Genomic DNA, 26,980 nt, shown 5'->3' on the forward strand with positions numbered 1-26,980 from the left:
GGAAAAACTTTAAAAGCTTGTTGCAACCTTCTGACTTTGCTGTGATACTGTGTTGTGAGTGTTTTTTTCCCCTCCAAATTCCTGTGCTGGCTCCTTAATCCTCACTACGACAGTGTTGGAGATGGTGCCTTTGGGGGGAGTTTAGAATTAATGCCCCTATGAAAAAGGCCCCAGGGAGTGCGCTCCCTGCCCCCCTTCTGTCATGTGAGAACAGAATGCTGACACAGCAACAAAATCTTAGAACCAAAGACCATATCTATCCCTGTCTTGACCTTGAATTTCCCAGCCTGCAGAATTGTGAGATATAAATTTTTCTTCTTTATAAATTACTTGTTCTCTGTTATATCAGCACAGGTGTATTAAGATGATCTTTTTATGCATCATTGTGGCATTCATTGCTAACTTATCTAGAAATCATCTGCACACACAGGAAATTGTAACATGAGAGAAGGTGCATTTTCCAGGAAGATTGTAAAAATCAATGACTCAAACTATTTTAGCACTCAGACTATGAACTGTGATGAATTCAGTATTTGATGTTTGTGTCCCCTCAAAATTCATATTGTGAAATCATAACTCCTCAAGTGATGATGTTAGCACATGAGGCCTTTGGAGGTGATTAGGTTCTAACAGTAGAGTCCTCATGGATGGAATTGGTGTGTTTATTAGAGAGAGATTTCCTTCCTTTCTTCCTCCATGTGATAACAAAGTAAGAATACAGCTGTCTACGAGCCCAGAAGTGGTTCCTCACCAGACACCAAATCTACCACTACCTTGAGTTTGGATTCCCCACCTCCAGAGAAATGAATGTTTGCTGTTTAACCCACCCAGCTCATAGTATTTTTATTTGAGCAGCCAGAATGGACTAAAATATGGTCTTTCTTAAGAATCTAATAAATACCTTCATCAGATTCTTTTCCATCCAAAGTGGCATCTTTGCCTCCCTTAAGTCTCTCCCCAGGTTTCAATGTGAGTCTGCCTGATTGGCAGAATCTAAAACGTGCCTGAAACCCTAGATGCAAGGAAGATTGGGTTATGTAACTTTCTAGCTTTTCAGCCTCTGAAACCTAAGAGATGGTTGTGATCAACTTGAATGAGCCAGTCTACTCTTTCTAATATAGTACTGCCTAAATAAAAGAGGAGGGACTCAGGAAGGAAGATGAGAAAATAGGGCCAAAGAAAATTAGGAGACAATGATTTCATACACATAATGGCAAGAAAGAATATGACTGTGAGGCCAATGGCTAATTGAGTTAAAGGACGCAGAGGCTACCAGATAAGAGTGTGAAGTATCTGCTGAAGTGAGCACTAATGATGTTCCTGGAAAACAAAGTAGGAGCTGCTTCATTGCAATGGAGAAGTGATGAGGTGGAGCCAATGACTCCTAGAATACCCTTTCCAGAATTTTGGTTGAGAAAGGACAGGAAGGATGTGGTTACCATCCGCAGCCCTTGTGTAATGGTGAATCACTCCTTGGTGAGAGATTGCTAAACTTTGTTTGCCAGGAACTCACTAGAAATAGATCCAGTCTCTCTCCTCTTTGACATTTCATTATCCTCTCCTCATTCCTCAAACCAAGTGGTCTTCTTCTTGGGTCTCCAAAATCCTCCTAGGAGTCAAAAGAAATGACTCTCAGATTCTCTTTGCATCTTCTTGCTGCTGCACGATCATAGCCTACAGCATGAAAAAGTTCCCTGAAACTGCTGTCTCTGTGCTGCACTTTTCTCCTTGTCCCCTGCAACTTCTATCTCATTACCTCTCGGCTGGGTCTATCTCTCTTGCTCACTTCCTTTGTCTTGTAATTCACGTCAAGTCCCACATTTTACTCACAGTTATTGCGCCTCACAATTGTCTAAGTCAAACCATTCTTGGCTTGATAACTTTGGTAGATACTGCTACTTTTCTCCCAATATCCATCTTTCCTTTACTTTTTGTTTGTTTGGTATCGGGGATCAAACTCTGGACCTTGTGCTTGTGAGGCAGGTGGCGGCACCACTGAGCTAAATCCCTGGCCCTTTCCTTTTCCTTTTGAACAAGGGAACTCCCAAAATTTACCTGATCCCACCTACAGACTAATATCGGCTTCTGTACTCATGCATTTTCTGTTGTTATAACAAAATATCTGAGGCAGGGTAATCTATGAAGAAAAGAGGTTTACTTAGGTCACAGTTTTCAAAGCTGAAAGTCCAAGGTTGGATAGCCCTTTTTGTCCAGCTTCCGGTAAGGGCGTTCTAACTACATCTCAACATGGCAGAGGGCATCATCGTGGGAGGACATGTGAGAAGGAAAGAGTAGTCGTGTGACAAGGTAGGAAGCAAAAGAGATTCAGACTGTTCTCCAAAATGGCTTTTTCTTTTTTGCCTCCCCAGGTTTCAATGTGAGTCTACCTGATTGGTAGAATCTAAAACATGTCTGAACCCTAGATGCAAGGAAGTTTGAGATATGTATCTTCCTAGCTTTTCAGCCTCTGAAATCTGAGAGGTGGCTGTGATCAACTTCAATGAGCTAGTCTATGCTTTCTAACATAGTAAAAGAGGAAGGACTCAGGGAGGAAAATGAGAAGATAGGGCTGAAGAAAAATAAGAGCAAATAATTTCATATATACAATGACAAGAAGGAATATGAGAAAGAAGCTTGCTTTTTTTTATAGCAATCCAATCTCATGAGAACTAACCAGGGTCTGAGAGAACTACTATGTTAAACCCTTCCACAGTGGCACCTATGACCTAATTACTGTGCACAGGCCACGCCTCTTAAAGGTTCCTGCACCTTTCAGTACCGCCACACTGGGGACCAAGTGTCAAGTAAAAACCATTTTGCTGGACATACTCAAACCTCATGCAAACCATGGCAGCTTCTCATATAGCTAGATATGACCTGGCGAAGGTGCTGGATGGCTGAAGCAATCTTGGAAGCCATGTGATGAGAAGGTTGAAGGTGCCCGATCTACACAGATCTCTCACCTCTGGATTATTAAAATAAGAGGGCGATAAATTTGAGATAAATTTGTGGTTTTGGGTAAACCACAGTGGTTTGCTTTAGACTTGAAGGAGATCAGAATATACCATCTCCAAATATGCCACTTTGACATGAAGATTGTTTTCTCCTGCGTTGCTGGTGATACAGTCTTGTAAACACTAGGCCCAAGGATTATTTTGAGCTGAAGGCCATTGAAAATCAACTGATGCAGGAAGAGTTCTTTATTCTCACTTTATCTGCTTTAAAGCAAGGCACAAATTTCTTTTTGTGAAGGTGTCTCCTCTCTTATACCAGGAAAAGGAGAGCCACTGTTATCACCAGACACAGAAGTTGGCACCAACATGAATCCACACAAACAAACCTTATAAAAATAACCCTTATCTTCCACTAGTTTCCCCCATATATTTCCTAGCCACTTCCCCACGATTTGTCAGCCCTCAAAAGGCAACTTTACTTTGTTAAAATGGCATATAAATCTTTGAGTCTAAACACTTTTTTGAGTTTCCATTCTTTTCTGTGAACTTGCATGCATGTATATATATATTTTTTATTCATTAATTTTATTGGAACATTTTAGGTATACAATATGATGACATTCATCATTGGGAATTTGTACCTTTACCTGATATATCTTGGTTTTTTTTTTTTTTTCCCATTCCCCTGTCCTCCCTTCAACCCCTCCACACTCCCTATTTACAAAGACTTTGTTTCCATTTTTTCCTTTATATTAATAAAAAAATTGCATGCCTTTTGTCCTATTGACCTGTCTTTTGTTAAATTTACAGGCCACAAAACACTGAACCTAAGAAGGTAAACAAAAGTTTTTACTCCTTAACAGATTGTTAAATAACACCATGGCCACGAGGCATATTGCTCTTTGGCAAAAATAGCTGTGTGGTTCAGCTGCCACACAACATCCATAACTGGCTTCAAGGTGCCCAATGCATCCTTCTAGTATGACTTCCACAATTTGTTTTCTGCATATTACTAGTGCCATCTGACTAAAACAGCATCTAAAGATGTGTCCCATCTATATCTTATGACATTTGGAGATTTGGGGACAAGAATGAGTAACACCTGGTAGGATGCTCCTGGAAACTTTGACCACTTAGAAACAATATGAATATTCTCCATAAATTGCTGGGATTGGAGTCAGTTAATTTACAACAAATTCAAGGATTACCACTTAACACCAATGCTACTTAACCTTTCTGTGTCTCAGTTATAAAATGAGGCTAATAATTGTATTTATTTCCAAAAGTTGTAATGATAATAGTTTTAAGTGAAATCATTATACAAATTTATATTATTATAATGATATAGCTAAATTATCTTACTTTGGCAAATTTTAGGATAAAAGATGCCCATGTAAACCAATTCTTGGGCCTGTCCTTGAATCATGGGAAAGTCTCTGTGGTTAGCTTCATAGTAAATCCACCTCTGGCTACTTCACACAGTCATTAGAGGATGATATAACATATGCACAGGACAATTTACACTTACTTTGTGCTTATTACACAAAGATGAACCTTCCAGATTGACATGGGACTCAGAGTTTATCCCAAGGAGCAAGACCAGGTTTCAGCCCTCACTCATCCTCTTACTGGGTACCTCTGGCATTGCAAAATCTCAGGGCTGCTAATACAGCAGTGTGGTTGGTATACAACACCAAGGTGATAGAACATGGTAGAAATGAGTGGAAATCAGACTCAAGTCCTCATCTTTGCCAAGTAGTGTTTCTCAAAAGACAGCTGCACACACCCAAGAACAGGGGCTTCCTATGAAGTCTCTGTTTCTCTGCCAAGCCCTGAACCCACTTTTTGTTTATGTGCCCAGAGGCGTCCTCGAGTTGGTGGGTGGCCTGGCACTGGATATCCATGCATGCAGCTGTCCTGACTCCTGGCACAATAAGCACTTTTCAAGTGCAAATGTTCCTTTCTGGACTTCCCCCAACCCTTCTTTCCTATCTGTGTAACAGTCTCCAAATTTGCTCAATCTTACATAACTCAGAGTCATCTAAAAAGTTAATTTGCATATTTTAAGGACATGATTGGAGCCCTAATGGCCTTACCAGTATGTCCTCTGTATTTAAGGGGGAGGCAGGGCTGTTGGTCCACCCAAGACACCATCTGTGAGGATTTTTCAAGGATCTTGGCTGTCTGTATTGCTGCACTGTGAGAAAGATTCTTTGCTTGGCCAAACAGGTTAGGCTCCACAGAGGTCCAAAGGGACAGCAGCAACGCAGGCACTCAGGCCCCAGCCTCAGGCCCACCCAGATACCATCCATAAGGGTGCATTGGCCCCAGCCAGAGGACTGCTGGGACAGCAGCACATCTTGGGGATCCAGAGGCCATCTTTCAGAGCCCAGGAATTGGCACAGTGGTGAGCAGCAGAGAGAAGCCCTCTCCAAGGCTTTTTGAGAACTGAAGCCCACTGGGAGAGCAAAGAGTCACCTCAATAAAGGCACAGCATGCTGCAGCAGTTGGTGAGTTGGGGTCAACACCCACTGCCAGAACTAGACTTGTTTTAGGGGAAGGGCAGCTCGAACCTGCAGTAGAACTGTGCAGAGTTCAAACCCAAAGGAGGTCTGGGAGTTCAACTCCAGCCTCACAGCCAGAAACCAGCCTGAACTTCAATGGACTACGGCTGGCTCCCTGAGATCAGTGGACACAGATCTGTACACTACCCATGTTGTCTGCTGGGGACAACAGAGACACGCCTTGAATGGGACATTTTTTTCTTCTTTTCTTTTCTCCTTCATTTCTCTGTTTTCTTGTCCCTGTTTTTGTCCTGTTTTTCTCAATTGCTCTTATTTTTATAGGAGTGAATACACAGTTTCTGGTTTTTCTGTTGCTGTCAGTTTGTTCTGTTCTTATTCTTGCTCCTTCCTCTCTCTTTTCCTTCTATCTTCACCAGTTTCCCAAAGTTGACGTGATCTTCCTGTATCTTTTAGCCTTATTCCTAACCTTTCCCTTTCCTTCTATTTCTCTACCCCCTCAACTCCTTCTAAATCTCCCCAGAGGACAAATTCACTATACTGAAGGGCTTATTTACTGCAAATATATTTCTGGTTGGTTCTAGATTTTGATATATAACCACAAGTCCAGTTCTTGCGGTCAAAGGTGGTAGATTAACAGTTACCACAGTTTGTCATTTTCTAGTCTGTGTTTGATGCTATTGTTGATGCTGATTGTATTACTTTAGCCATGGTGATGTGATTGTTCTAGTCAGTTGCCCTTCCTGGTATACCAAGACTGAGATTGCCTAAGGGCCATTACAGACTCAAAACCCAGAAGCCAACTAAGCCTGGAAAATAATCCAAGAAGTAGCCATTCCCCAAGGGTTCTAAATTCTGCCAATAAAGATACTCCCAAAATAGTTACCCTCCAGAAACTTCTCCTAGATACATCTGTGCACCACCTTGTAAAATCCAGTTTTAGCAAAACAAACAAGCAAGAACTCTGTAGTTAGTTTAGCAAAATCCCTCCACCCTTGATCTCTGATGGCGTGCCTTACCTTCTGCCATCACCCAGGTGATATCTGATCACCCAGGCCTTTATGCAGCAAGAATTCTGTCAGTTTAGCCACAATCCCTGTAACCACTCATGTTTCCTCTTAGTAATTTTCCATCCTCTGACTCCCCACTCTACATCTTGGTTATAAATTTCCACTTGGCCATGCTGCATTTGGAGCTGAGCCCAATCCCTTCCTAACAAAATCTCATTGCCCACTTATCTATATCTAACTCCGTGGTCTTGAGTAAAGTCCATTTTAACTATACTTTTTCTTTAACAATTGGTTGGAAGGAATTTTGGGTTGTGCTATTTAGGGAATAATCATCTTGGGCAAAGTTAAACAAGAAGCTGTGGTTGGCCAGTCTCAGCCCCTTTCTGTCGGGTGGGGTGTGCCAATATCGTCTGTCAGGCGGGAAGCAGAATCTTAAATGGCCTTTTTTTCTTGAAAGCAGCCGCTAGAGGGCTCTGTAGGGTCTATGTCCCGGCGCCCCTTCTCTCCGACACTTCACTGAGCTACTTTGTTTGTTCCCAAGCAGCATGGTCCTGTCTTCCGTGTTAGGCTACTGTTAGGCTAAGTGCACTTCAGGACAGCAGAGGCCTCCCTTCATGTCCACATGTCTCTTCTGCCTGAGTTAATTGGGGCAAAGAAGCTTCTGAGATGCACAACTTCTCCACTAAAGTAGATACAACCTTAAAATTTTGCTAATACAAAGGCTAATTAATTCATACTCTCACCAAGAGCACTTGAAAATTAACTGTTAATTCACCCTCATCAACACTGAGTGCCATGAATTTTGTACATTTCTAACACGATGGATTAGAAATACATATTGAATTTTTGTTTGTTTTTAATTAGCTGGCTGTATCCTGTCCACATTCTGTCAATATTCTTTGCCCCTTTGGACATTTAAAACAACATTTTTGAATCACAAAATCTCTCTGTACAAAAGAAAAGTGGTTTCGTGTAGTACTTTCTTACCAGAATATCCAACCACATTTGGTCACGTCTTCAATTCTCTTTCAAACAAAACACGGTTATCTTCTTGAGAAGACAGTGTCCATCCTCTGTGGTTCTCTGCAGTGCTTCCATGTTCTGGGACAGAACCTGTCAATATGTTAGTTCTGTGTGCTTTCAGTGAAAATCTCCTGAAATAGCAGACTGGTTTGCTTACTTGCTTTGTTCAGCAAAATATATACTACTCAATAAGTTTTGCTACTGACAAAGGTATATTTAAGCTTTGGTTTCTCCTTTGTAAGAAATCGAATGCATGACTCTGACCACAGCTAATGTATAAAACATGGAATTAGGCTAATAGTTGTGCTACACAGAAAAATCAGCACTAAAGCCAACAGCTGCCCTCTATTGATTCAGAAAACTTACTAGCATAACCTCTCACTTAAAAATGTTTTACTTTTCAGAATTATATAGTTCTATTCAAAGAAATATATGATCACTTATGAAAGTTCAGCAATTATTTAGAAAGTAGAAAAATAAAAATGATTTGTAACCTACCATTTAGAGATAACTGTGAAATATATGAATAACATTTCGTATTTCTTTCTAACCTATATTTATAAGCACACATATACTGTGATTTTTTTCCAAGCTTAGAATCATGAATCTGTATATTACTCTTTTCACCTATCATTGGCATTTTCCTCTCATTGATACTCTTCAAAAACCTAATTTTATTGGCTGATATTCCAATACAATGATATATCATACTTTACTAGCTAGAAAGTCCCTCCATGCCCAGACAAAGTGCTAATTCATTCGTCCTATTGTTTCCTCTTCTTGGGCACAAGAAGAGAATGCTCACATTTCCTAGTCTCCCTCGCAGTTCAGCTGGGATCATGTGACTGAGTTCCAGCCAATGAATGGAATACGAATAACAATGACTGGTCCAGGTCTTAAAAACAAATCATGCCATCCTGTAGCCCTCTATTCTGCTGCAGGGACTTTGGAGACTACATGTTCCAGATGGCATAGCTACAATATGGAAGTAGCCTAGATCCTTGAATCACCACTTGACAGAGGAAAGATCATCCGAATTGCATCAAGTTATGACCTGGGTGAGAAATAAACCTTGGAGGTTCCTGACTTAGCCCAGTGAGGCCTCAAATACATGTACCTCATGTAAGAGCTGCAAGATTTTTACAGCTTTCTGTTATTGTAAGTGAAGAGCAATATTTTGGTTATTTTCAGCTATGTTGCTATAATAAATAAGAAGTGTTTGGGCTAATCTTTTCCTACTTTAAATAAACAGGTAGGTACTATTTTCTTCTTTATATTTTTTGTAATATTTGGTACTTTTCCTCAAAGAGCTATTCTTTAACAAGAAGAAACAAATAAACAAAAATGAAGTTAAGATAGCATGAGGAAAAGAAGACAATTTTCTGCTGAAGCATCCCTGAAGTTTTGGGTAGTGGGTTGACTGGCAACAAAGGCTCCCTCCACATGGGAGGACCTGTGGCCCAAAACATCCCTTATAATGAAAGGCTCTCTTTCCGCCAACTCTGTAATCTAACTTCTAAAATTGCGGCCAGGTCCCAGCAGCCAGCATTCTTAGCCATTGCACAGCCTGTGTCAAAGTCGACTACTTACTGTGTAAGATCTATATTACATGAAGCCCACTCATCGACAAGCATGGCCCATACACTTTAAATCAGACACTCTCTTTGTTAATCATCAGTTATTTTTAATTTTAATTTTTAACTAAGTAATGTTTATATGAATAGAAATTCAAAGAATAGAAAAAGTTAGAATCAAAGTTGTCACCTCTACCATCCAAGGTCTTCTCTGGAGGAAACAAGTTCCTTTCTTCTACCTCCTTAAAGAGATATTTTATTCTTTTCTATGTTCTTTTTTTTTTTCAAAAAAAGTACTATGTTTAATATAAACTATCAAAATTTCATCCATTACCTATAGAATTTTGTGCAAAATCATCAGATGATATTGACTATCTGTCACTGTATCGGCTCCAAACCTTCTTTGGGAAGAATGTTCTATTTCTTTCCAACAGGCACCTTTCTTTGTCAAGCCAGGGAACTGCTTTCCAATAAGCTCCACATTTTCCCTTGGTCAGATCTTTCTCCTATCCCAGAATGTCCAGCATTTTTGCCTATTAATTGGTCAAAAATGTCTGGGTCTTCTCTGGCTCCAAAATGAATTTAGTTCCTACCAGTCTTGAACTAGGAAGGGTTACATCTTCTTCAGCTGGAACTAAATTACACTTCCATGGTGCCATTCCGCACATTCCCTGGAGACATGCAGAGCTGTACAGTACTGACCAAAGGGTTGGAAAAGGAATGTCATTACCAACGACATTCTCTAACAAGCCAAATTGCTGCTCCCTTGAAAAAAATCAGCCTCTCCCTCTGTCGGGACACGATGCTTTTTGGGACACATCCTCTTGTTGATTTCACATAATTCTGTAACTACCCTTATCATCTCCCCTAGGTGCTTAATATCTCATTCTCACAGCTTTCAAAGCCACACCCTATAGCCAGAAGCCATCACTCTTTGGGCCTGATATAAAGTCTATGCCTTTTATTGTCATAATCTACACTTGGACAGTTAACTCATTGAGGATGGGGACCAAGGTTCAAATTGTTCCCTGAATTACCTGAAGGATCCAGTGTGATACCTTATATATAAATGTCTCATAAGCACTTATTGATGATAAATTGAACATAAAAAACAAAAACAAGAAATGAGGTCCTCTTCTAGCAGGACAGTCTTAATTTATACAATTAACATTTTTAAAAAGTAAAACTACCTATGATCAAAATCAAATCTCCACAGATAGGTTTTTAATGAAATGTACCCCCTCATATCCTTTTCTTAGACCCTGCCTGTAAGAATAACCCTAGTTACCAATTTCTTGTCATCCTACCCAGAACATATATAGTGTATGTGTGTGTGTGTGTGTGTGTGTGTGTGTGTGTGTGAGAGGTTTTTTTTTTGGTACCAGTGATTGAACTCAGGATCTTGCACTTGTGAGGCAGGCACCAGAACCACTGAGCTAAATCCCTGGCTTGATACTTGTTTTTATTTACACTAAATTGTATATATACTTCAATAGTAGAATGTACATATAATGTTCTGAAAGGATGAATCACAGATTTCAGTCTTCAATTGGGAGATCTTTAGGTTGTTCAGGTTTTGGGGGTTTTTTTGCTATTACAGATAATGCTCTTCTAGTAATGAGCATCTCTATGTGGTGTATGTATATAATAATTTTGTGAATATGAATATTTATAAGGCTAAATTTCCAATCAAATAGAATATTCTTCACCTTAGCTTTCTTTTTAAGAAAAATGGAGATCTTCAGAAGAAAATTCCTAATGCTTCTTTTCCAAAACATTCACATTTTCATCTTTGGACATTATGTTCCAACAATTTCTAGGAAGACATTCTTATGATTATTTTTGCTATAAGAGCTAAGATAAATGATTGAATAACATTCCTCTTTTTCTTGGGTGTGCCATCTTATTCTCCCTTAGCTTGGTCATTTCATGTTGAATTTGAAAGAACATTTCTCCCTGGCCTATATCTAATGTATTTCCTCTGAGGTATAAGAATTATCTGTGATTATTCCAAAGTGACTAAGTATTGTATAGTAATATTTTATAATAAACAAAATAATTATTGTTGTGTTAGAATTGGATAAAAGAGGCTATATTTTAGAAGCTGGTAAGATTGAATATAAAGATGAGTGACAAGGTAGTTTTCATTTCAATCTAAATGGAATTAATTAATTAGAACACAAATTAATTTAAACACCAAGATAAAGGCATTGCTTGCTATAACTCCCTCAAGTAAATAGCGTTTAATTCTGAAACAAAGTTCAGAGGAAATCCAAGAACAAGTGTAACCATTTCCCTTTTTTGTTTAAAATTTCTTCCATTGATGTACAGTGTTGCTAGTATTTATAAATCTTCATTCTGGAGTGATATTTAGCCATAGTAGATTAACTTTGCATGATTTCAGCAAGTGCTTTGTTTTATTTTGTTTTGTTTGTTTTTCTCAATTTTCAAGTTAAGGTATAAGACTAATGTAGCCCAATCTTTTTTTTTTTAAGTTGGTTATAGCTTGCTGTAGTTTACATCTTAAATGTCCTCAAATTTTGAAAGTTTGATTCCCAGAGTGGTACTACTGGGAGATGGGGCCTGGTAGAAGTTCTTTAAGTCATTGGGGTGTGGTCTTGAAGAAAATCATGGGAGCCCAGCCCCTTTCTCTCTTTGTCTTTTGCTTCCCCTCCATGAGGTGAGTGGTTTTGGCCCACCATATACTCCTGCCATCATGAAGTACTGCCACAGGCCCAAAGTCAACGGAGCCATCTGGTTATGGACTGGAACCTCCAAAACTGTGCACCAAAAAAATAAACCTTTTCTCTTCGAAAGTTGATTATCTCAGGTTTTTATTATAACAGCTAACTAATCTGTCTCCCAAAACTGTTTTATTGGAGAGGAATTTAAGCTAACAAAGTTCATACCTTTTATTCATTTCCTCTGATAACCTAGTATAGATCTAATTACAACTGTAGGGAGCGAGCGACACTTTCTGTCACAGCTGGGTAGTTCCATTAAAGTAACCCTCTTGCACATAACAAAATATGAAACACTAGGGGAAGTATTTGAAAAAGACAATAATCTTAAAAGTAGTAGAGAGTGAGCGCCAGCAGACAGATCAAGGAGGGCAGTCAACACTTGGCCAAAGGGAAAGGCATGAGGTGAGTTTCCCACTCTTAAATCTCTTTACCTGAGATTACCCCAAATTTGTGCTATGTGGAGTATTTAAAACGCTGTTAGAAAATGCACAATATTGCTAGCTTGAAGAACCAGAAGTGAGTTTGGATCAAACACAGACTCTGTAATGTGAGGAGGAAATCAGAGAAAGGAGGAAGCTAGGGACAGGCCTGGATTTTGTGTTTAAACTTTGTACCAATTCCCAGATAATGCCCAAACTGTACTTATGCCAACTCAAACTAACTCAGCTGAGGCTAAAAAACTAAAAGATTCAAGCTGCTACTGACTGTAACCAACATCAAGTTTGCAGTTTGAATCTAACCACACTAACTGCCCATTTAAAGAGAAAATTCAATGATATTGCTAGATAGAAAGCCAAAGCCCAACCCTTCCCTTTTCCCTTTGATGGTCAGAGGGGTTATGATCTCACTGACAGATATTAGGGCCCCCAGCCCTACTGGGCTATGATCAACGCTGCCACCACTCCTGTACACTCATTGAAACTAGCAACATTCTCAAATTGAACTCGGCTCCTTCTTTAGAAATGGTGGGAGCTTATCAAACAGCTGCTTCTCCAACAGTTCAGCCAAGTTTTCCCTAGGATAGCTAAGGCTGTCCTAGATGCCCCACAGCTGCGCAGAGATATTTGCTTTGGCCACAGCAGGCTTCAAACACGGACCTATCTCAGATGACCAGCCCTGCAGCCATCCCAGATAACTCTGCCCCACAATCTCCGTGATGACCACACCCCCTCCACCACTTCTTCAAAAGCCCCAAAATAGGTCCACAAAATGCAGGATACTGTGCGTGCAGTAGCTTAACCATTTTCTAAATAGACAGTATCCCTCATACTCAGTCAGTTGAGAAAAGATCTCTCTTACGAAACCTGCTGTGTTGCAACAAAGACCTCAATAAAAGCCTCCCTTGTGTGATCTTTTGCCTACTCATGATTTGTATCTTGAGTAGAGTGGGCTGAGTGAGTTGCACTAAGAAAGAACTGAGAACACTAGGGTTTGGGGACACTAATTGGCAGCCAGAGGTCTGCTAAAGAGCGTTAGAAAGCAGGAGAGAAACAAAGAGTGAAGACCTGGAAGAAAGTGCCAGAGAGGTGCTACCAAGAGATGCTGGAAGAGTTCTAGAAAGCTGTTGAGGAGCTAAGAGCTCCAACTGCCAAGGAGCTGACAGAGTGAGTGGGAGCTGCTAATAACCAAAGTTTAGAGGTGTAACATTAAGGGCTATAAGATTAAGTGCTAAGAGTCACTGGTGTTTAGAGCTGTAACAACACTCAGGGCTGAGAGCCACTGGCAGTCAAAGTTTGGAGCCACTAAATCAAGGGAGCTATACTTTGTCAATTCTTGATTTCTATCCATGTTAAGTGAAAGAACTCCAGTCAATTGTCGACAAATTGAGGAATAGAACAGAATCCAAAGTGTTTATTATATAATACGTAGAATCTCCAGGCTATTCTTGACACTCCAAAAGTAGATGAATAAATAAACCAAGAAAAAGCGACCCATTCTCATAAGATAAATAGTTAATGAGTCTGATCATAAGATGATCTAAAGGTTGGAATAACAAAAGAAACTTCTAAAAACAATTAGAATGATGACATTAAATGAGTTAAAGGAAAATATGCCCATAAAGATTAAAAGAATAGGGACTATCAGTGGACAAATAGTAAATATATTTTAAAAGAACCAAAACTCTAGAACTGAAATGCACTCTATCTATGACACAAATTTTACCAGATGCTTTTAATAGCAGAATAAAGATGACATAGGAAACAGGAATAAGCATAAAAATAGTCCAACAGAAATTATCCAATCTATAAAGCACAGAGAACATAACAGAGTTTCATGGACACTTAGGACTATACTAAGGACCTAACATATCTGGAGTGTCAAAGAGAGATGAGAAAGATAATGGGGGAAGAAAAGGCTATTGAAAATAAATTGTTTAGAAATTTCTCAAATTTTGTAAAAAGACATAAATTTACAAATTTAAGAAGCTGAAAAAATGCCAGGTAGAATGAAAATAGTAATAATTTTAAAACTTCCAAGTACATCATTGACAAAATATTCCTACCAAAGATGATGAGAAAATATGGAAAGTAATCAGAAAAAAAAATGACATCTTTTATACACAGAAGAAGGAAGATTCAAATTGTGGCTGACTTCTCAGAAACAATGGTATCTAGGAAATTGAAATATCACCTTTAAAGAGTAGAAAGAAAAAGCTATGAAATCAGAATTCTATATCTAGAAAAATAACCCTCAAGGATGAAGTGAAATAAAAACACTGTCATAAAAGAAAACTAAGAGTATGTGTCTCCAACAGACCTGTACTAAACAAATGCTAAAATAAATTCCTTAGGGTCAGGGAAATGGTACAAGATAAAAAATTGGATATTTGACAAGAATTTAAGAACATTGGGAAAGATAAAATATATGGGTAGATATAAAAGACTAGTTTTTCCCTTAATTTCATTAAAATATATATCATTTTGTGGGTTTTAGGATGTCTACAGATATAATACATTTTACAACTATAGGTAAAGGATAGGGTGTGTGGTTAAATGGACTGATGTTATGGTTTAGATCTAAAATATCTCCCAAAAGTCTCATGTGTGCAGAGATGTGGCTTTAGAAGGTGACTGGATCATGTGGGATTAATTCACTGATGAGTTTGTAGCTGAATGTGCTATTCGGGAGTAGAACCTGGTTGGAAGAGGTGGATCATCAGGGTGTAACCGGGAACAGTGTATTCTCATACACAGCTCCTTCCCCCCGCCCACCGCCCCCCTCTGCTTTCTGGCTATCAGGGATGAGCAGTCATCCTCGGTGATGACCTTCCACTATGCCATTTCTGTCTTTGAGCCAGCCAATCATTGTCTGACACTTCTGAAACTATGAGCCAAAATAAATCTCTCTCCTTTTATTTTTTTTATTTTTTATTTTTTCTGGCACTGGGGATCAATCTTGGAACCTTGCACTTGTGAGGCAAGCACTGGAACCACTGAGCTAAATACCAGGCCCTTCTCCTTTTAAATTGTAGGTGTTGGTTATTTTGTTCCAGGGAAGGGAAAGTGATAATCCAACCTATTAAGTGAAACATTATAATATTATCTCAACAGTGAAAATTAAGAATGTATATTATAATCCATACAGAAAACACTAAAACATTACGCAAAGAATAACAAAACACCAAGATGGAAATCAAAATAAAATTGTAAAAATTATTCAAATATCCAATGAAGGAAGAAAAGGAGAAATAGAAAAACAAAACCAAACCAGATATAACGAAAAAAGAAGATATATATATATATATATATATATATATATATATGGTAAAATGGTAGGTGAAACACAAGCATATTAATAATTATCTTATGTGTAAGCATACTAGATAGTCCTTATCAATTAGACTATGGAGAATATAGGATTTTAAAAATTTCCAACCATGGGGGACTTGGCCAGAGGAATGATCAGAATTAAGAAAGCACCTACAGGGCTGGGGATTTAGCTCAGTGGTTCTGCTGCCTGCCTCACAAGTGCAAGGTCCTGAGTTCAATCCCTGGTACCAAAAAAAAAGAAAGCACCTACAGGGCAAAAGTAATGTAAGTCTTGAAAGCAGTGTGCTGAAAATGTGTTTGAAAGCAACATGCTGAAAATAGCAAGGTGTTCAGATTAGAGAAGCACGCTAGGTTTGGCCATTGTCCTTCCCCCTGCCTGATAAATTGCTTAGACTAGCCTAAACAATGTCACGTAGAAGACCTCCTTGTTCCTTCATACAACTGCTCACCCAAGGTGTTTTTCTTCTTGTATTTCCTTGCAGCAAAAGTGACAGAGTTCTCAGTTCCAGACTTCCAGACTGCTCCACTGAGACTCACGCTGGGTGCACCTTCTAGGCCTGTTTGGACCAAGTATCATGACTGAGTAATCTTTTCATCCTCTCTGCCATCATAGTCACACACTGCAATAACCAACTATGCTCCTATAAGAACTGTAGTTTAAATATATACACAATTATAGGCTTTTTGGATCCATTTTAAACAAGTAGTTATCAAAAGTTTCCATATAATCTTCCCCAAAGTACTTCCTTCTTTAGTGTATAAATAATGTTCTACACTTTAGCATCAATTACTACATTCCAATTTATTAAGCCCATAAGCATAGGCCAAGAGAATAAAAGCAACTATCTAAGCAAACACATACTTAAAATTTTTCCTAAGGCTCAAGGGAAGAAAAGTTCTCCTTATTGGCTGGTTTCTGATAATTTATAGAACAAAATATGAACACAATTGCAACCTTTAAGAAAGGGTGAAACATGCAAAATCAATCATTCAATTTTTAAATAATATCTAGTTCATGCAAGGGACTCTTTTAGAATTATTGAATGATATTATCCCTCACTTAAATTCACTTAAGAGATGTTGAAGGAAAAAATGAGAAAGCTCCGTGTGGCTTTCTTAAATTCAGTCTCTTGCCTTCTCATTGCTGATTTCCTGTTTTGGATATTTAGAAGTAATTGATGCCTCTTATCTAAGTTTTATGGCACCTTTTAGATTAGAACAGTTGAGGGAAGGCCTTGCATTTAGTTTTTCACAATAGAAGGATACATTTACAACATAGCATTTTAATTTTCATTAAGCTTTATTTAAAAGTGTCAAGGAGGACGCCGGGTCGGCCCACTGCAGACGGGTGGGTCTGCCCATGCCCTACCGAGGTCCTGAGTTGCACAGAACATGCCTAATCAGCCAGTTGCAGACAGGCAGGTCTGTGCACACCCTGCCGAGGTCTTGAGTGGCACATAACACGCCTAATCAACCCGCTGCAGACAGGCAGGTCTGTGCATGCCCTACCGAGGTCCTGAGTTACGCAGAAGACACCGAATCAGCCTGCTGCAGACAGGCAGCCACCTAGTTCCACACTACAAAGACGCAGAGGACACCAGACCACCAGACCAAGGTACTGAGTCCCGTGGTTCCCGGCCCAGAGGTAGGGGCTTCTGAGCCATCGTCCCACTGCTCCTGGTCCAGAGGATGGGGCTTCCTGGTCACCATCCCTTCCGCTGCTCCCAGCCCAGAGGAAAGGGCTTTTGGGCCACCTTCTGTCCTGCTGCTCCTGGCCCAGAGGAAGGGGCTTCCAGGCCACCATCCCTCCCACAGCTCCCGGCCCAGAGGGAGGGGCTTCTGAGCCACCATCCCACTGCTCCTGGTCCAGAGGAAGGGGCTTCCTGGCCACCATCCCTCTGGCTGCTCCCAGCCCACAGGAAAGGGCTTTTGGGTCACCATCCCTACTGCTGCTCCTGGCCCCTGTCCCACCTCACCCAGCTCAGAGGAGGTAATCCGTACAGGCGCTAACAGCCCCCCGCCCCAGTCAAAATGAGAAAACACATAAATAAGTCTCAAAACCAGACTTCCAGATCACCTACAGCAACCCCAAAGGGAAATGAGATGGAACACTCTGATACTCAACCACCTGGACCCACTCAACTGGCAACAAAAGGGGATCTGGAAAAAATGAAATCAGAAATAATTTCTCAGATAACAGGAGAAAATGTGCCCCTAGTGCAAGACATGATAAATAAATCTAGAGAAGAGCTGAGGAAAATGATGGAATCCCAAAATAAGAAACAAATAGAATCCATAAAACAGATGCAAATAGATTTCCAGGACATGAAAAACTCCATTGAAAGTCTACACAGCACAATGAGCCAATGTGAGGACAGAATTTCAGATATAGAAGATAAGATTGCAATTAATGACCAGGAAAAGAAAAATTGCTTCAAAATTATAAGGGAACATGAGAAATCAATCCAGCAGCTGCTAGATGATGCAAAGAAGAATAACATAAGACTGATTGGGCTCAATGAAGAAACAGGAGAGAGTGGAGATGACATAAAAAAATCTCTTCACAGAAATAATGGCAGAAAACTTCCCAAGCAGGGGGAAAGAGCTTGACATACAGATAAGTGAGGCATATAGGACTCCAAATAGCCTTGATCAAAAAAAATCTACACATAGGCATATAATTGTTAAGATTCCAGAAACTCAACAGAAGAACAAAGTTCTATAAGCAGTCAGAGAAAAGAAACAAATCACATACAAAGGAAAACCCATCAGAATCACAGCAGACTTCTCAACACAAACCATCAAGGCAAGAAGAGCTTGGACTGACATATTCTAAGCCCTAAAAGAAAACAGCCTCCAACCCAGATTGATGTACCCTGCAAAACTATCTTTCAAAATGGATGGAGAAATAAGATATTTTCATGACAAAGAGCACCTTAGGAACTTCATGAATACCAAACCAGCACTCCAAAGAATTTTACACAATAGCCTAGGAACAGACATTGAGGATCACAACCCCAGGAAGCAAAGCAGAATGAACCCATCTGGCATGACAAGAAATTAAATGTAAAGGGGGAGACCCCAACAAAAAGAAAAAGTCATGGCAATGACAAGTCAATACGTTTCAGTTATAACCATCAATGTTAATGGTCTCAATTCACCAATCAAAAGAAATAGACTGGCAGAATGGGTCAAGAAGCAAAATCCAACAATATGCTGCATACAAGAAACACACTTAATTCAAAAGGAAACTCATAGACTGAAAGTTAAAGGGTGGAAAACAATACTCCATGTGACAGGAACCCGAAAAAAAGCAGGAGTAGCTATCCTCTTGGCAGATCAAGTAGATTTCAAACCAACACTGATTAAGAGAGAGGAAGAAGGACACTCCATCCTTGTAAAGGGAAGAATCCAAGAGGAAGAGATGACAATCATAAATATCTATGCACCAAACACTAGTGCACCCAACTATATAAAACAAATACTAATGGACATGAAAAGTCATATATGCACTAATACAATTGCAGCGGGGGACCTCAACACCCCACTGTCACAAATAAATAGATCAACTAGACTAAAAGTAAGTAATGAAATACTAGAACTCAATCGAACTCTAGAACAAATGAACTTAACAGATGTTTACAGAGTCTTCCACCCCACAAAAATCAGAATACACATTCTTCTCAGCTGCACATGGGTCATTCTCAAAAATAGACCACATACTCACACATAGAACATATTTAAGTAAGTGCAAAGGAATTGAAGTTATCCCCTGTATATTGTCAGACCATAGTGTGATGAAATTGGAGATCCATAGCAAAAGAAACTCAAAAACTTTCATAAACATGTGAAAATTGAACAACACACTTCTGAATAACCAATGGGTCACAGAGGAAATTAAAGAAGAAATCAGACAGTTCCTTCAATTAAATGACAATGATAATACAACATATCGGAATCTATGGGACACAATAAAAGGAGTCTTATGAGGGAAATTCATAGCAGTGAATATGCATATTAGGAAAACAAAATGAGCCCAATTAAACAACCTGATGCTGAACCTCAAGCTTCTAGAAAAAGAAGAGCAGGACAACCCCAAAGCTCATACAAGGGAGGAAATTATAAAGATCAGAGGAGAAATCAATGCAATGGAGACTAAGAGAATGATACAAAAAATCAATGAAGCCAAGAATTGGTTCTTCGAAAGAATCAACAAAATTGACAAACCTTTAGCCAACCTTGTCAGAAAAAGGAAAGAAAAGGCCCAAATCCATGCAATTAGGAATGAAAAGGGTGAAATTACACAGACCCAGGAGAAATCCAGAGGATCATCAATACCTACTTTGAGGACCTATACACCAATAAAATGGACAACACAGAAGAAATGAACAGATTCCTAGATGCATATGAATTACCAAAGTTGAATGAAGAAGACCTAAAAATTCTGAACAACCCAATATCAACCAATGAAATTGAAAATGTCATTAAAAACTTATTAACTAAGAAAAGGCTGGGCCCTGATGGCTTCACTGCTGAATTCTACAAGACATTTAGAGAGGTACTGCTGCCACTACTGTTTAAACTCTTCAGTGAAATTGAAAGGGAAGCAATCCTCCCAAATTCATTCCTGGAAGCAAGCATCACCTTGATCCCCAAAGCAGAGAAAGACCCAATCGGAAAAGAGAACTATAGGCCAATCTCACTAATGAACATAGATGCAAAAATCCTTAATAAGATAATGGCAAACAGAATGCAGAAGATCATCAAGAAGATCATACACCCTGATCAAGTGGGATTCATCCCAGGGATGGAGGGATGGTTCAATATATGAAAATCAATCAATTTAATACACTATATCAATAGAGCCAAGGACAAAAACCATAGGATTATCTCCATAGACGCAGGAAAAGCATTTGACAAAATCCAACATGCATTTATGATAAAAACGCTACAAAAAATTGGAATAGATGGTCTCTACCTCAAACTGATAGAAGCCATCTATGAAAAACCAACAGCCAATATCATATTAAATGGTCAAAAACTGAAATCCTTCACACTAAAATCAGAAACAAGACAAGGATGTCCACTTTCACCACTCTTGTTCAATATAGTTCTGGAAATATTAGCCACGACAATTAGACAAGAGAAAGAAGTAAAAGGAATAAAGATAGGTAATGAAGAAGTCAAATTGTCATTATTTGCAGATGACATGATACTCTATATAGAAGACCCCAAGAACTCCACCAAAAGTCTTCTAGACTTAATAACCAAATTCAGTCAAGTAGCTGGTTACAAGGTCAACACACAAAAATCAATAGCTTTCCTCTACACCAATGACAGACTCACTGAGAGAGAAATAGGGCAAATAATTCCTTTCACAATAGTATCCAAAAAACTGAAATACCTAGGAATCAACCTAACAAAAGAAATCAAAGACCTCTTCTCTGAAAATTATGGCACTCTGAAAAGAGAGACTGAAGATGATATCAGAAAATAGACAGACATCCCCCGCTCCTGGGTAGGAAGGATTAATGTAGTGAAAATAGCCATACTTCCAAAACTGCTACATAGATTTAATGCAATTCCAATTGAGATCCCAGCAGAATACTTCATGGACCTTGAGAAAACAAACCAAAAATTCATTTGGAACAAGAAGAGACCCAGAATAGCAAAAGCAATTCTAGGTAACAGAGACATGGCAGGGGGTATCACAATCCCCAACCTGCAACTCTACTACAAAGCTACTGTGATAAAAACAGCATGGTACTGGCAAAGAAACAGACTCGAGGACCAGTGGAACAGATTAGAAGATGCAGACACAACGCCAGACACACTCAGCCATCTCATCTTCGATAAAGGAGCCAAATACCCTCACTGGAGGAAAGATAGCCTCTTTAATAAATGGTGCTGGAAAAATTGGGTTTCAACTTGCCAAAGATTAAAACTAGACCTGTATCTCTCACCATGCACTAAACTAAAATCAAAATGGATTAAAGATCTAAATATTAAAATAGAAACTCTGAACCAGTTGGAACAGAGGTTAGGTAGAACCCTTGAAGACATCAGTGCAGGAAAAGATTTTATGAACAAAACCTCAGTTGCCCGTGAAATAGCACAAACAATCAACAAATGGGATCTCTTCTTATTAAAAGGCTTCTGCACAGCAAGAGAAACCACCAGCAGTGTGAAGAGACAACCCACAATGTGGGAAAAAATCTTCACCTGCTCTTCCTCAGACAAAGGTCTACTATCTCGAATCTATAAAGAACTTAAAAAGATCAGACCTCCCAAATTTAAAGACCCAATCCAAAAATGGGCATCTGAAATGAACAGACATTTCTCAGACAAAGAAGTAGAAATAGCAAATAAATACATGAAAAAATGTTCAACATCACTGGTCATTTGAGAGATGCAAATGAAAACAATCCTGAGATTCCACTTCACTCCGGAAAGAACGGCTGCTATCATGAAATCAACCAATAACAAATGCTGGTGGGGCTGTGGGGAAAGAGGAACCCTGCTCCACTGCTGGTGGGAGTGTAGACTGGTGCAACTACTGTTGAAATCAGTATGAAGACACCTCAAAGAACTAGGACTGGAAGTCCAATTTGACCCCGCCATTCCACTGCTGGGGATCTTCCCCAAAGAATTAAAAGAATCATACCACAGTGATATATGTGCGCCCATGTTCACAGCAGCGCAGTTTGTAATAGCTAAAACTTGGAAACAGCCCAAATGCCCTTCAACTGGAGACTGGATAAAGAAAATGTGTTTTTTTAATAAAATGGAGTACTACTCAGCCATCAAAAATGAGAAATTAGAGACATTCATAGCTAAGTGGATGCACATTGAGGCAATACTCTTAAGTGAAATAAATAGGACACACATGTGTAAATACTGAATAGTTTCTCTGGTGTGAGAAACTGAAAGTGTAAATAAGGACTAAATGTATAATAGGTAATGTGAAATAGGAAGAAAAGGGGCAAAGGGGAAGGAAGTGGGAGGGCTAGGGGAAAGGATAGAAGGGAATGGGATTAATATGAGAAAATGGAAAAATAGGAACAAAATCTTTGTAAATAGGGAGGAATGGAGGGGTTGTAGGGAGGACTAGGCAAGGGTGAAAAATAAGAACCAAGAGAGACTATGTAAAGGTGCAAATTTCCAATGATGAATGTCATTATATTGTATACCTAAAATGTACCAATGATTAGAATGAATAATCGAAAATGTAAAATAGGAAGAAAAGGTCCAAAGGGGTAGAGGTAGTGGGAGGGGCAGGGGAAAGGAAAGAAGGGAAAGGAAAAATGATGAGAAATGGAAAAAATGGAAATAAAGTATTTGTAAATAGGGAAGGGTGGAGAGCGTGAAGGGAGGGCTAGGAATGGGGAAAAAATAAGAACCAAGATGCATTATGTAAAGGTACAATTCCCAATGAGAAATGTAATTGTGTTGTATATCTACAATGTACCAATAAAAGAATTTAATAAAAAAAAAAATAAAAGTGTCAAGATTACCACTGATCACAATAGCAAAAGCCTTCTTTAAAGCCTTAGTGATAATATGTTGACAAGGTAGAGAATTCTGATAGATGATGGTAATTGTAAATTATTACCTACTGCTTAACTGATGAAGCCACTTTCTTCACAAAACTTCCAATTCTCTCAAACTCTATCAGTTTAGTAATCAAATATTGCCCAATATGCAATTACAGATATTTATAGGAATTGAACAAATAGAATTATAGTTGTATTTCACAACTTGCATGGTTGGTTTCATGATGATATATATGATGATTCTGACAGTTCCAGGACTATTTTCCTCTGAGTTGGATGGAGCAGGGGTACATACCTCTCATATCTTCCTGACAATATAGTTAGACATATGAAACTTCTGGATGAAAAGATGCAAGATGAGGGATCTAGTATTCTATAATCCTAGGAATAATCTAGGATCATTTTCAGTTTTCATATTTGCATAATTCCCAGGGTTCTGGCTTCCCTGTCTAAAGGATATCAGATTAAAGCTGGGCCACTAACTTAATAAATGTTAAAGGGTGGGCCATTCACTTAGTATAGGAGAATCAAGTGAAGAAAACTGAAGAGTTTGAAACTGGACATACTGATTTTTGAGGTTCAAATTCACTGGTCTGGAGCTCAGATGATATTATTGAATTACAAAGGAAGATTCAAGGGCCAAGAGTGCACAAGAGATTATTGAAATTACACAAGTGGACACGATCATTCATGAGACTCTGAATTAAGAGAAGAACATCAAGTCTTGATGCCAAGACTCATCAGCATCTTAGGGGCAAGTCAGAAGAAAAAGCCCAAAAAGATGAAATGAAGAAAGTCAGGGACCTGGAGAAAGAGTGGAGAATTTTGCTACTGAAATCAAGAGGAAGAGCAAACATGAAGGGGAAGGGTTAAAAAGAGCAGAATAAATATGTGCTTTCACAATACAACCTTATCAGTGCTAAGCAATCATGGATTTTTTGAGTTTAGCTTAATAAGCCACTGATATTTCTCATCTATTTATTTTCAGCTATGTTCAGACAAATTTTTAAAACCAACCTTTGGAATATAACTTTTTCAGTTTCCTAGGGTGAGTATGCAAGAAATTACCACAAACCTTAAAAGAGTAGAAATTCATTTTCTCACAATTTTTAAGCCCAGAAGTCTGAAAGCAAGCTGTAGTGAGGATTGGTTCCTTCTTAGGAGAATCCATTACATCTCTCTCTTAGATTCTGGTGGCTGTCAGCAATCATTGGCATTCCTTGGCACGACACAGAATAACTTGTTTCCATAATCACATGGTGTTATAGTTTAAATGAAGTGTTCCAAAAAGGCTTATGTATTGAGGGTCTGATTCCCAATGTAGTAATGTTCAAGACGGGTCCTACAGAGGTGACTGGGTCATGAGGGTGCTACCCTCATCAACTGATGAGTTAGTAGCTAACAAGGCTATTAAGAAGTGAGGCCCAGTTGAAGGAATTGGGCCTACCTTTGAAAGGTATATCTTGCTCCTGACCTGACCTCTTTCTCTCTTTCTTTGCTTCCTGGATGCCTTGAGGAGAGCAGCTTTCCTTCATCATGCCCTTCAACCGTGACATTTCTACCTCACCACGGGGCTAAGAAAACTGAGCCAGCTGAATATAGACTGAATCCTCTGAAATAGTGGGCCACAATAAACTCCTTCTTCTTTAAATTGTGCATGACAGGTATTTTGTCCTAGCAAAGGAAAGCTAATAATACACATGGTGTTTTTCCTGAGTGTCTGCATCCTAATATCCCTCTTCTTATAAACACAGTGGTCACTGGATTAACCTAGTATGACCTCATTTAATTTGATTAAATTTGCAAAAACTATTTCCAAACAAGGTTACATTCTGAGGTTTTGGATAGAAATGAAGTTTGGGAAGACACTACCCAACTCAGTACACCCATCCTAGGGACAGGACCATAAATTTACAGATGCTACATCAACTAAAGCCTAGCATAAAGGAATACATTTAAAAATTAGCATAGTGAAAAAGTAGATGAATTTTATGTGAGCACCAATATTTTACTCTTCCATCTTTTTTGACTATATTAAAAGCTCAATAGAAATTCTTCATACTGAACATTTTTAATTCGATATCTCATCTGCTATGAGGCACCCCCTCAACAGTTTCTATAAAGAAATACTCTTTCTTTCTTCTTCCCTTTCTTTCTTTCCTTCCTTCTCAAGGAAATAATAGAATTAGAAAATCTTTCCAACTGTTAAGGGCCTGGCCTGACAGTCTCATAACCATGCAGATGGCTATTCTAATGGATACTTTAAAGCTCTAAGTAATGAGAAGTGTGGTAAAGTACCATACAATAATTCACTAGACAAAAGGTACCTTTTTTTTGTTATCATCAAATATTTACCACACACTACGGTCTTTGTGGCACTGACATAGGAGAAATAAATGTTACTCCCACCCAACCTGCTAGATGTCAGATACGCCAAGTTCGTGTTCCTCAAAATCAAAGAATGAATTCTAAGGAACAATGGAGGTTAAGAGTAGGAAATTTTTATTGAGGGAGATAGCTCCTGAGGGACAGGAGGAGACCCAAAAGTAGGTTACCGCAAGACCCTAAAACAGAGGAAGTTTTATAGAGCAAAATAACAAGGTGGATACAAAATCACAAGATAGGTACAACATGGGTCAAAACTGTGATCAACCAATAAGATTACAAGGGTAGCCCCTTAGGTAATATTGATCCAACACGGAAGCACGTCACATAGCAAGAGTACATGGAAAGAACAAAGACCTTTTTAGGAAGGGATGAATCAGGAGGTCCTGCTCATCCACATGGGTGAATAATGTCTATCTAGACTTTATTAAACCAGGTGATACCGATTACAGTATACTGTTTATCCCTTGGGGAGGTATGTAGGCCTGGTCATTCCCTACTTATTTTGAGGCCTGGCCTCCAACAGATGCACCTCCAGCCACAGTTGTAATGTGTTCTCATCTTCGGCACTGACTCCCTCGAAGCCCTAGCCCTGTCTGACTGCCTAGAGTATTTCTACCTATCTATAACACCATCCTTGATATTAAGTGATTAGGGTCTTTAAAAATTCCCTAAAAGGACATTAGGGAGGGAAAAAATGTGCACAAACAAAATTTTTGTAATAATTCTGACAACGACACACTGACACATCTTGCATCTGTCAATGCAAGAAGTGACTCTAACACATGATTCATGGTGGAGCCTTCTCGATTATTCTTGGTTTCTTCTCAGCTACCTTTCATCTGTGACACTTTCCATGGTGCCCAAATCGACCAAGCCAGGCCTGGCTGACCATAAGGAGGCTTGCGGAGTGCTATGAACCCAGAGCTTGCCAAGCTCTTCTCCAGGCTAAGGCTGCCAGGGAAGGGGCACTATTAGGGTGGTTTTAGGTTTTATACCTGTGTTCTGTCGTATAACTCTGAGGAGATGTCAAATATGTCTGTCCAAGTCCGGGACAGATCGGACAGCACTTCAAAGAGGCAAAGTAAGTCGTGTCTTAGTACACGGAGCTCTGTGGAATGAAGGCTTCAGGACTGTCGCATTAGAAGAAACTGTCCGACAAGGCGTTTCTAGATGGGAGCTGAGCCAGGGAGAATCAAGGATCCTAGAAATCTGTCCAAGCATGCTTGCTTGCTCTGAACGCCAGGTAAAACACGGCCGCGTTTGGTTCAGGGCTCGTCCTCCGCCCGGAGTTTCTTTGGGGCAGGCCCGCTTCGGGAGCGGCGGCGCGGGCCGCGCTGGACTCCACTTCTCCTCCAGCCCCTTCCCGTCTCCGCCGTCCCCGCCCGGCGCCCAGTCCCGAGGGCGCCGCTCCCTCAAGATCCCGCCCGCCTTCCCACCCCACC

The 26,980-nt window shown here is 39.4% G+C and overlaps 2 long non-coding RNA genes across 2 annotated transcripts in view; both read right to left on the minus strand.

Annotated features, from left to right (window-relative positions):
- Positions 1–26,916, minus strand: part of LOC147824518 (uncharacterized) — a 119,754-nt gene extending 92,838 nt beyond the window's left edge. Inside the window, exon 1 of the long non-coding RNA XR_015442247.1 lies at positions 7,474–26,916. This is a non-coding gene — a long non-coding RNA (uncharacterized LOC147824518). The remainder of the gene's footprint in view (positions 1–7,473) is intronic.
- Positions 1–26,980, minus strand: part of LOC110350103 (uncharacterized) — a 181,580-nt gene that overhangs the window by 152,494 nt on the left and 2,106 nt on the right. The window lies entirely within an intron of this gene.

The sequence above is a fragment of the Heterocephalus glaber genome, unplaced genomic scaffold, assembly GCF_053883595.1.
Source record: "Heterocephalus glaber isolate CG9 unplaced genomic scaffold, H.glaber_assembly_v1.0 deba00001538, whole genome shotgun sequence".
NCBI lineage: Eukaryota > Metazoa > Chordata > Mammalia > Rodentia > Bathyergidae > Heterocephalus > Heterocephalus glaber.